Below are 10,402 nucleotides of genomic sequence, written 5' to 3'. Positions count from 1 at the left end.
ACCCATTTAGACTAGTGAGTAGCAATAATTTGGTTTATTTATCAACAATTTGGTTTATTTATCAAAATAAGGTAATCTCTCATCCCTGAGCTATTGTATTCACAAAATGCAATCACTTCAAAGTGGCTATGTGAGTTTGGGCAGGCCTCTTTTTCCTGGACATTACCTATAAAATCAGGACAGTTATTGTAGGTGATGTGTAAAGTCCCTGCAAACCCAAATTGGATTAATTCTGTCTACGAACATACAGAAAGCATTCAGTAGGAGGATTGTGCCTAAGTTGTAATCTACTTTTTACCAACTTTAATTAAAGAAAGTATTTTTATTCGCTGTGGTTCAGAGTTTTACTGCATGTAAATTAGTGACAATGTAATTCCTACCCTTTCAAGTGGAAGTAATAATCAAAATAAACATATGAAAAACAATTTGTTAAATTGATGGGCTAGGGGAGGTCCCCAAATGTCAGTGGGAACTCAACTTCAACTGGTGTCCAGGCTTTTGACACCATCCCAAGAAGGAACTCAAGGACAAGTCAAATAATAGCGAAAGTGCGGAGATTTACTGCGAAGTGAAAGTACACATTCAAGAAAGGGGAGTTTGGGTGTACTCAAGAGGGCGAGTTGTGCTCCATGGGGCTTGGGGCGTCTATCCGTATGGGTTTATTTAATCAAGGGGAGTCATATTCATGGAGATTTCTGGAAAAAAGTTAAAGATTTCATGGAACTATGGTGCCACCCATTTTTACAAGTATCGGTGTTCTGTAACTGTCATAGTACTGACGGATATGTAATTTAGTATGGTAATGAGAATATAATGAGGTTCTGGTAAGACCTAAGTCACATCTAGCTCCATGTTGGGTCTAGCTGGTCTCAGCCAGCTTGGCCCCCATTCTGTTTTTCAGGGTCTTATCACCCCCTAGTGTATGCAGCTATTTCACCTGTTTCCTTTTTGCTAGTCATGTGAGACTGTTGCCTGGAATTTTCTATTCTCCTGTGACCACCCTGTATTATTCCTGTATTAAAGTGAAAAGTTATCTATAAATGTCCTGTGAAACAGTCATTGAAGGTTTTCCACATGCCATGTACTATGGCAATTTCTACAAATACAAGGGTGACAATTAGAGGCTCCTGCAAAGAATGCTTATTGTGAGAGAGGCATTAATAGATAACGGACTAAGAATAAATAAACTTTGTTAAGCACTTGTTATGTATAGGCTCTGTGCTAGCCACTTTTTAAATTTATTCTTTTAAAAATATTTCCTAGGAATATATTCATAGTAGTCCATGCTTTATCACTTAAATTATGTTTTCTTCTTGCATAATCTTCTCAACTAAGTTATGAGACATGTTACATTACAGTGCTCTTTCGAGGAGAAGGATACCAAACCTCAGAAAATTTTGGCAACTACAACCAGTCTCCAAAAGCTAATAATTAGTAAAATTGAGTTAGAGTGTTACATTTTTCTGAATGTAACATCTGTATTAAATTTTAGCCTAAAATTTAACTGACCTAGGAAGGAGGCCACTAGGAAAAGCCTCAAGGGGTGAAAAGGGGAGATGTAATCTTGATATAGGAGACTTCCAAGTAGACAAGGGTTTTGGGAGACCTTTTTAAGACAGAGCATTCGGCAAATGTAAAGACAGGGAAGCAGGAAACAGCATGACATGTTGAGGAAACTAAAGGGCACTAAATAGCAGGGCTTTAAGGAGCCTATTGTCAGTTATTATTATGCAAAACTGTGACATAATTTTGCCAGGTTCAGGATATTTTCCATCCTAATTACTTTGTTCGTGTGTCTTCACTTCTTCTTCCATCAACTTTTGTTTGGAATGAGATACCAAAGAAAAATCAGTTGGCCATTCTGAGAGCTGGTTGAAGTGATTTTTCAGAGGATCTGGACAGCAGCCTGCCTTGGTTTCAGCTCAGAAAATACATACTACCAAAAATAAACTCATCTCTGTCTACAATTCTGCAGCTGGAGGAAACAAAGCAGATGGTCGTGAAACCAAGAGCAGCCTCCACAGAACACCGTGAAACAGTACAGCCAGCAAGGGCCAGCTCCAAGAACCCAAAAGGGAAAATTTGAGTAGCCTGTGTCTGTGTGTGTGTGCACATGCTCAACCTTTAAACTGTCCGCAAAGAAAGCAATCAGAAACCTTATGCTGGAAGGAACATCCACTCTAACTTCCCACATCTCCAGTACATGTTACAGACAGTAATTGTGGAGGTCATATAGTGTGGACAGGGCTCTGGAGTCAGGCTCCTAGATTCTTATCCTAATTCTGCCACTTCTTATCTTTATGGACTTGGGCAAAATACTTCATCACTTAGTGCCACGATTTTCTCTTCTTCAAAATGAGGGTGATAATTGTACTTATCTCCTAGGATTATTGTATTCTGAAGGATACAATTCCATTTTGTAACCACAAACACATTGCTGAAGATACGGTGAAAATTCAATCCCTGTTACACTAGCAATTAAAAGGCAATGCAATGTTTAGAGGTGTGGTTTTTTTTTTTTTTTTTTTTTTTTTTGAGTTGGAGTTTTACTCTTGTTACCCAGGCTGGAGTGCAATGGCGTAATCTCGGCTCACCGCAACTTCCGCCTCCTGGGTTCAGGCAATTCTCCTGCCTCAGCGTCCTGAGTAGCTGGGATTACAGGCACGCGCCACCATGCCCAGCTAATTTTTTGTATTTTTAGTAGAGACGGGGTTTCACCATGTTGACCAGGATGGTCTCGATCTCTTGACCTCGTGATCCACCCACCTCGGCCTCCCAAAGTGCTGAGATTACAGTCGTGAGCCACTGTACCCAGCTAGAGGTGTTTTAAAACACAAGAAAGCACAGGTAATTGATATATGATAGAGTTCGCAAGTGTGTTAACCATAGTGTGTTTTTCCTTTTCAAAGCAACATGTCATGTATTAGCATGGGCTTGAGTTATGGGGATCAGAGATAAGCTCAAATTCTGAACCTTTCATTTACCATTTTTATTACTGTGAGACCCTGACGTCTCCTTTCATCATCTGTATGAAAGTGATTATACTGCAGAAATGATGATGATGATGATGATGATGATGATGATGATGAGCTGTGATTGTTGACTCTTAAAAGTAGAGATTAAAATATGACTAATTTATTAAAAGAATTAGATCATGCCTTTTGCAGCAACAGAGGGATCTTTTTAAGACAAAAAGATTAGCTGGGCGTGGTGGCAGGTGCCTGTAATCCCAGCTATTTAGGAGGCTGAGGCAGGAGAATCACCTGAACCCAGGAGGCGGAAATTGCGGTAAGCTGAGATCCTCCCACTGCACTCCAACCTGGCGACAGAGGGAGACTCCATCTCAAAAAAAAACCAAAAAACAAAACCAAATGAAACGAAAAGAAAAGAAATTGGAGACTTGGAAAGGTGAGTGGATGGAACTGGGCTGAGAGATGATGAATTACCTAATGGGTACAATGTATACTATTTGAGTGATGGTTACACCCAAATAAAAGTCCAGACTTCACCACTATGAAGTATATTCCTGTAATAAAGCTATACTTTACTCCCTAAATCTATAAAAATAATAAAATTAAAAAACAGAGACACAGTTTCAACCTCTTTTTCTACCTTTTTAAATTTTTTTTTTTTTCAGATACAGGGCTTTGTTAAGTTGCCCAGGCTAATCTTCAACTCCTGGCCTCAAGCAATCTTCCCAGCTCAGCCTCCCAAGGTATTACAGGATTACAGGAGAAACTGCACAATGCTAGTTGTTTTGTTGTTGTTGTTTTGTTTTGATTATTGTTTTCTTTTTCTTTTCAGGAAAAAAACAGAGCAAGAAGATTTGACAATTCAAAATTCACAGCAAGTACACGTTTTATTTAAATTATTTCATGACTTTAAATATATCCTTGTAATAGTCAACAAGTTTCAGGCAGAGGGAAATTTTGCTGTATTAACTTTGTCACTCTAGATAATATAAGGTACTAATTGCCAAGATTAGATGTTCCATTTCTCCTATTCAAGTTTATATGGAAACAAGCCAAAGAAAGTTAAATGTCCCCTCCCCAGCCCACTTCCTGACATAACTAACATGAGGAGAAAAACCACTGAGAAGCAGAACCAAAAAGGGTGGAAATAGTGAAGAATGATCTCTGGTCACAAACACGTCCACCCTTGAGACTCAGCCCTACTCCTCCTGGATGGTAAAAACAGGTTCCCACATGGAGATGCTGTGGCCCCAGGAAAAGCCTGGGTTTCCAGTGGGTCAGGTTCATCCTATGAACCTGCAGATGTCTCACTGTCCCTAGATTAGTCTGCTAGGGCAGTCGTAACAAAGTATGACAAACTGAGTGGCTTAAACAACTGAAACTTATTTCTCTCAGTTCTAGAGGCTGGAAGTCCAAGGTTAGTGTTGGCAGGGTTGGTTTCTTCTAAGTCCTCTCTCCTTGACTTGCAGATGATGGTCTACTCCCCATGTCTTCACATGGTCTTCCCCCCGTGCCTGTCTGTGGCCAAATCTTTTCTTAAAAGAATGCCAGTCATGCTGGATGAGCACCTACACTTAGTTATCTCTTTAAAGACTGTATCTTTAAATATAGTCACATTCTGAGGTCCAAATGAGTTTTGTCAGGGACACAACTGAACCCTTAACAAGCTTCAACCCTCAGTCCACTGGTAGGAGAATGGAACTGTGTGATTGGTGCCATGGCATTTTTTTTTTCTTTTGACTCACACGCACCATCATTCGGCTCTTCTAAGTGTCCTGCATAAATGAGTACTTGATTCAATTGAATAAGATGGATACAGTTGAAAGAATTGAAATATGCTGTAAATTGTAAGAATTAGTTCCTGAAAATATAAGTAAATAGCTGGTTTTATTTGATGCTGCCTAAGTTTCAGGCATTCCTTTTGTACTGGGTTCAAAGAATTAAAGAAAAGGACATCTCACCCTTGTGGAGTCTGGGGTATAAAGCAGAAAGAGGGAGCAAAAAACAAGCAACTATAATTGAGGTCAATGCTATGAAGGATGAAGGAGAAGGAAATGATGCAGGAGTGTTTTATAATTCTGAATGGTGACTTTGAGTTCTTCAGATATAAAGGTTAGGGAGAGAAGGGGTATGCTATTTCAGACAGCAGAAAGTCTTTGAGGAAATAATTAACATGACTCCTTTGGAACATTGCACCATGCTAGTGTGGTTGGAGACCCAAGTGGAAAGAGGTCAGGCCAGGGTGCCTGAGAGACCAGGCTTCAAATCAGCAAGAAAAATATCACAGAGAGATTTGCTGAACCAATACTCAGCCCAGCCTACTCGCCAATTTTGCCATTTTTGTTATTTTATGCTGGTGCTATTTTTATTCATAGTTGTTCTTTTTTCTGCCTAGAGATGGCATTCAGTCCAGGATTCGTTTCTGGACTCTCTTTATAGTGTTTTGTTTTACGTATTTTTCCCTGAGAAGGACCAGAAGATGTGTCTGACCCTTTTCAAGAATTTGCAGTGGGCATCCACATCCCCAGCATCCTTCCATGCCTCCCTCTGTCCCTATCCTCATTGTACCCTCAGGTTGCTCCATTTTTGTTTGCCTCCAGAAGAGGAGGGGAGATTGGGAAGAATGAACTAGGCTAGAACTTCCTCCTGATGTTAAAAATGCAAGTTTTTGCAGCTTTAAATCTCTGACACCGGGAAGGGACTAATCCTAAAGCTGCCAGAGGTTTTAGGGAACTTCATCATGGTAGAGAGTAATGGATAGTCTCTGATTCTTATTACCAGTAGACCAGCACCTTCAACTCAATTCAAAAACATCGATAATCTTTGTCCAGGTTAATAACACACAAAGTGTGCTTATCTACATGTATTATGTATTACGTATGAGGCTTTACTTAGTACATATAATATGTAATCATTACCTATTTTCATAAACAAATGCTACTCTACCTACATCGGGCCCAAAGTATCATTCCAGTTTTTCCCCCTACTCTCATACCACGCATTTTTCATGAAAGAAGCATCAAACCACTCTCAAGGCCTCAGAACAGCTCCTACTTATAAGATACTGGGTCTACTATATTTCATTCATTCATTCATTCATACATTCATTCCTTTGTTTATGTGACAAACGGTTTTTGAGGAGTTATTAATAATGCCAAGCATTATTCTTGGTGATACAGAAGTGAACAAGGGATGGGTATTATTAATGGCTTATTTCTAGCATTACATTCTAAGGTAACTCATGTACTTTTCTTAATAAGTTAGCACCCTCATCCACCTTACTTCTTTCTAAGTGATAACAGATGGTAGATCAGAAGGGAACTATATGCTAAAAGTTAAAACTCAATGATGATTGACAACCAGGAAAGACAGAAAAAATTTCAACCAGAAAAGATAGCTAATCTAACCCATAATCTCTAGAGATATCTCCAAAGTAAAGCTAATGTAATTTACTAATATGCATAATGACAAGAGTACATTGAGAAAAAAGCATATATTTTCTCACTCCTTTCCTCAAATTTATGATCAATTCCTATCAATTACACCTCTTTATCATTTTCTATATTAATACCTTTGTCTTTGTTTTCTCTGCTACCATCCTGAATCATACCCATATTATCTTTTTCCTGAATTATTATGCTAATTTTCTACTTGTCACATCATATCTCCTTCCAACATCTCATGACGCCAATATATTCCCTCCAAAGCCAAGCCGATCTGAGGTGGAACTGTTAATGAGTACTGTTCTTAACTAAAACTCTTTAGCGACTCTGTATTTCCAATGGCATGTATTTCAAAATGTTATAAAAAGTCCTTCACAATTTGGCCCCTGCAACCCTGTCCAATCTTCTTCTAGGCATATGGAACAAACTGGTTTAGCTCCAGATCTTAACTCCCTTTTTTCACTGCCGAAGATTCCTTCTTTCCAATGTTCATCTGGCAAAACCAAAATCACTTTTCAAGAATTAGCACAATTGTTACTTCCTCTTACTGCCCCTTACCTACTCCAGCTTTGCACCCCTTCCCTCACTGTGTGTGCATTTCTCATAGTTACTGCTTATGGTGTCTCTTTCTGACACCTGCTCTGTGCATCCGCAGATGTTCAGCCACCTTAGGGCCAGAGCCAACCTTAGTTATTCATCTCTATGTCCCTAAACCTTGAACAGTGCCTGTTGTGTAGTATTTGTCCAACGAATTTGTGTCAATGAGTTTAAATACAGAATCAATACATAGTGAATGAGTGCACAGTGTCTTCAGTGTCATTAGAGTGAAAAAAATTAGTAATGATTAGAAAATTTTCTATCACCAGTTGTTACAGCATTTTTAAAATGTTTTAAATGTTTGAACAGAGAATTGTCAATATTCAAGGGATTAATTGGTTCGGAACACCCAGATTAGAGCTGTTAGTATTCTGTACTATTGTTGACCATTTATACATGTATTTCTCTAGATAGATGTTAGTCCTGTTGAAATAACTGATCACACCTTCTCTATCACCATATCCCCATCTTACATAAAAATAAATATGCTTCATAGATATTAAGGTTTTTTAATTTGTTTTTTAAAATAGTGGTAGAATATACATAACATGTTGCAATTTTAATCATTTTTAAGTATACAGTCTGATGATGTTAAATATATTCTCACTGTTATGCAACCATCACCATTGTCTATCTCAAAAACTTTTTCATCATCCCAAGCTGAAATTCTGTACCCATGAAGCGCTAACTCCACATTACTTGATCCGTCTAAGCCTTGTAATATCTATTCCACTTTATATCTCCATGAATTTGACTATTCTATGTAACTTATATAAGCAGAAACATACAATATTTGTCATGTTGCTACAGACTTCTCTAACTTACCATAATGTCTTCAAAATTCAACTATGATGTAGTCTGTAAAATTCTTTAAGCAATTGTATTCCTTTTTAAGGCTGCGTGATATTCCATTGTATTTATATAGCACGTATTTTCATCTATTCATCTGTCAATGGGCATTTGGATTGTTTTCATCTTTTGGCTGTTGTCAATAACACTGACATAACCATCAGTGTATAAGGATCTGAGTCCCTGCTCTCATTTCCTGTGTGCATATATCCATAAGTAAAATTTCTGGATTATACTGTAATTTTATGTCTAAATTTTTGAAAAACTGCTAACTTGCCTTCTGCAGTGGCTACACAATTTAACATTCTTGTAAGAAATGCACAAGTGTTCCAATTTCTTCATATCTTCACCAACCTTTATTTTCTTTTTTCCATAGTAGTCATCCTAATGGGCATGGCTTCATAAATAGGTATGCATAAGTGAAAACGCATATATGATCTACCAAGCTTCTTCATAATGAAGACCCAGCAAGCAGGTTAATAAATATTAAGTAAGCATAGCTACGAGGACAGTGGTCACTTTTTAAAGCACAGTTTTGGGGAGTAAACTTTTGGTTCTTCCATTTACCAGTTAAGTAAACTAGGGAGAAGTCAGTATTTTCCTGTTTTCCCATCTGTAAAATGGGTTTAATGATATCAAGCGTACAATATTATTTTGTCAAACAAATAATGCCAATAAAAGAGCTCCTGAAAGCATTAGTCCAAAGAGATCTGTTAATAGTGTGATTATTACAGTTTTAACAAATCAAGTGTCAGTGGGGCTTGTGAGATATTTTCTTTTAACACCACCCACCCTTCTCCCAAACATTCAGATAACAATAGCACTGTATGTTTCCATTTCCTTGGGAATGAGGGGGGATGCTGACTGGGAGTCAGGAGTCTGCAGACTGCATCCTCTTTCCTTTTATGAACCAGTGACCTTGCATCAGGTACTTTATATATGTGAGCTTCTGTTTTCTTCACTTAAAAATAGTGAAGAAGATAACCACCTCCAAGCATGGTGGTAAGTAGCAAATCAGATAATGTCTAGAAAAAAGTGTCAAAGACCTGAAATAAATAGTAGCCAAATTTGAGTCTAAATCTCTGCTTTCTGCAGAATGAAAATGGATATGAATTGTTCAATCAGAGAAGCTAATCTGGGCTTTCATGCAAACCACCCAGGTGTTCCCCTTTTCCCTACCTGCCATGGAGGATCAATGAGATAATGCATGTGTATAATTCCCTTGAAACTGCTTTGGAAGGTATAAAGTACTATAAAATGCAGGTTGTCATTACAATTCTTATTAGGGCGTCTGATTCAATGCTATTAAAATTCGACAGCAGGTAGAGTGGAAAAGTCAGGTAGATTTCCAAACAGATAATAACTTTTATCAGCATCAGACTGAATCCAAAGTATGCATGCCCTTTTATTCAGCAATGAAAATAGCTGTAATTAATTTAATAATGAAGCGAAGAAATGAATTAATGGGAAGTCATTTTCTGAGGAACCTCTTTCCCAATTAGTAGAAAAAAAATGACCAAAATAATTAAGCATATATATTGCTCATGCTGATTTGGAAGTTGGTATCAGGACAAACTTCATTTGTGCATATACCATGGTGACCTTTTTGTATAAATATAAATAGGAAGATGAAAGTATGACCAGATAGAGAGTGTCAACATTGTTGGGAGGTCACTAAATAACAGCAACTCAACCCATATTATTCAGGAAGGAAAACTGAAGATCAGAGGTGAAATGACATGCCTTAGGCCACTCAGTAAGAGCAAGGCCTAGAACTCATGTCTTCCAAATGTCAAACCAATGAGAATAAATAAATAAGAACCTCAGTTTAGAAGATTTGGGTTTCAGTCCAGACTTTGTTACTTTTAAGAGTATGACCTTTGTGAAATGTTGTTATTTGTTGGTTTCATTCAAGCCTTATCATTTTAGAAGTGTAGGACAAGCATTCCAGTGCCTTTTTTTTTTTTTTTGCACGTTTGACCTAAAATTGCTTTGTCAAAACCTTAATCAGTTACTAAACTTGGATAATTTCCTCATTAGCCTCATCTAGAATCTATACCTAACATAGAGCAATGTTTCTTAAACTGGAATCTGCAACCCAATCACTTGATTCAGATTCACATTACTGGTATTGGTTCCTGAGGTTTTGCATTTCTGACCAGCTCCTGTGTGATGTGGATGCTGCCAGTGCATGCACCATCCTCTGAGAACCAAAGTCAGAAACAATGCGGAATTCATCTCCCACACAGACCTTTGGAATACTTTATCTTAATTATGCCTATCGGTGATATAGTTTGGATATTTGTCCCACCCAAATCTCATGCTGAATTATAATCCCCAATGCTGGAAGTAGGGCCTGGCAAAAGGTGTTTGGACCATGGCAGTGGATCCTTCGTGGCTTGGTGCTGTTTGCGTGATAGCAAGTTCCCACGAAATTTGGTTATTTTAAAGTGTGTGGCACCTCCCTGCTCCTTGTTCCTGCTTTCCCCTTTGCCTTCTGCCATTATTGGAAGCTTCCTGAGCCTTCTCCAGAAGCAGATG

Source organism: Aotus nancymaae, unplaced genomic scaffold (assembly GCF_030222135.1).
Source record: "Aotus nancymaae isolate 86718 unplaced genomic scaffold, 86718_ANA_hifiasm-v0.15.2.pri h1tg000036l, whole genome shotgun sequence".
Classification (NCBI taxonomy): domain Eukaryota; kingdom Metazoa; phylum Chordata; class Mammalia; order Primates; family Aotidae; genus Aotus; species Aotus nancymaae.
The sequence above is the reverse complement of the archived record's forward strand: the minus strand, read 5'-3'. Positions refer to the sequence as shown.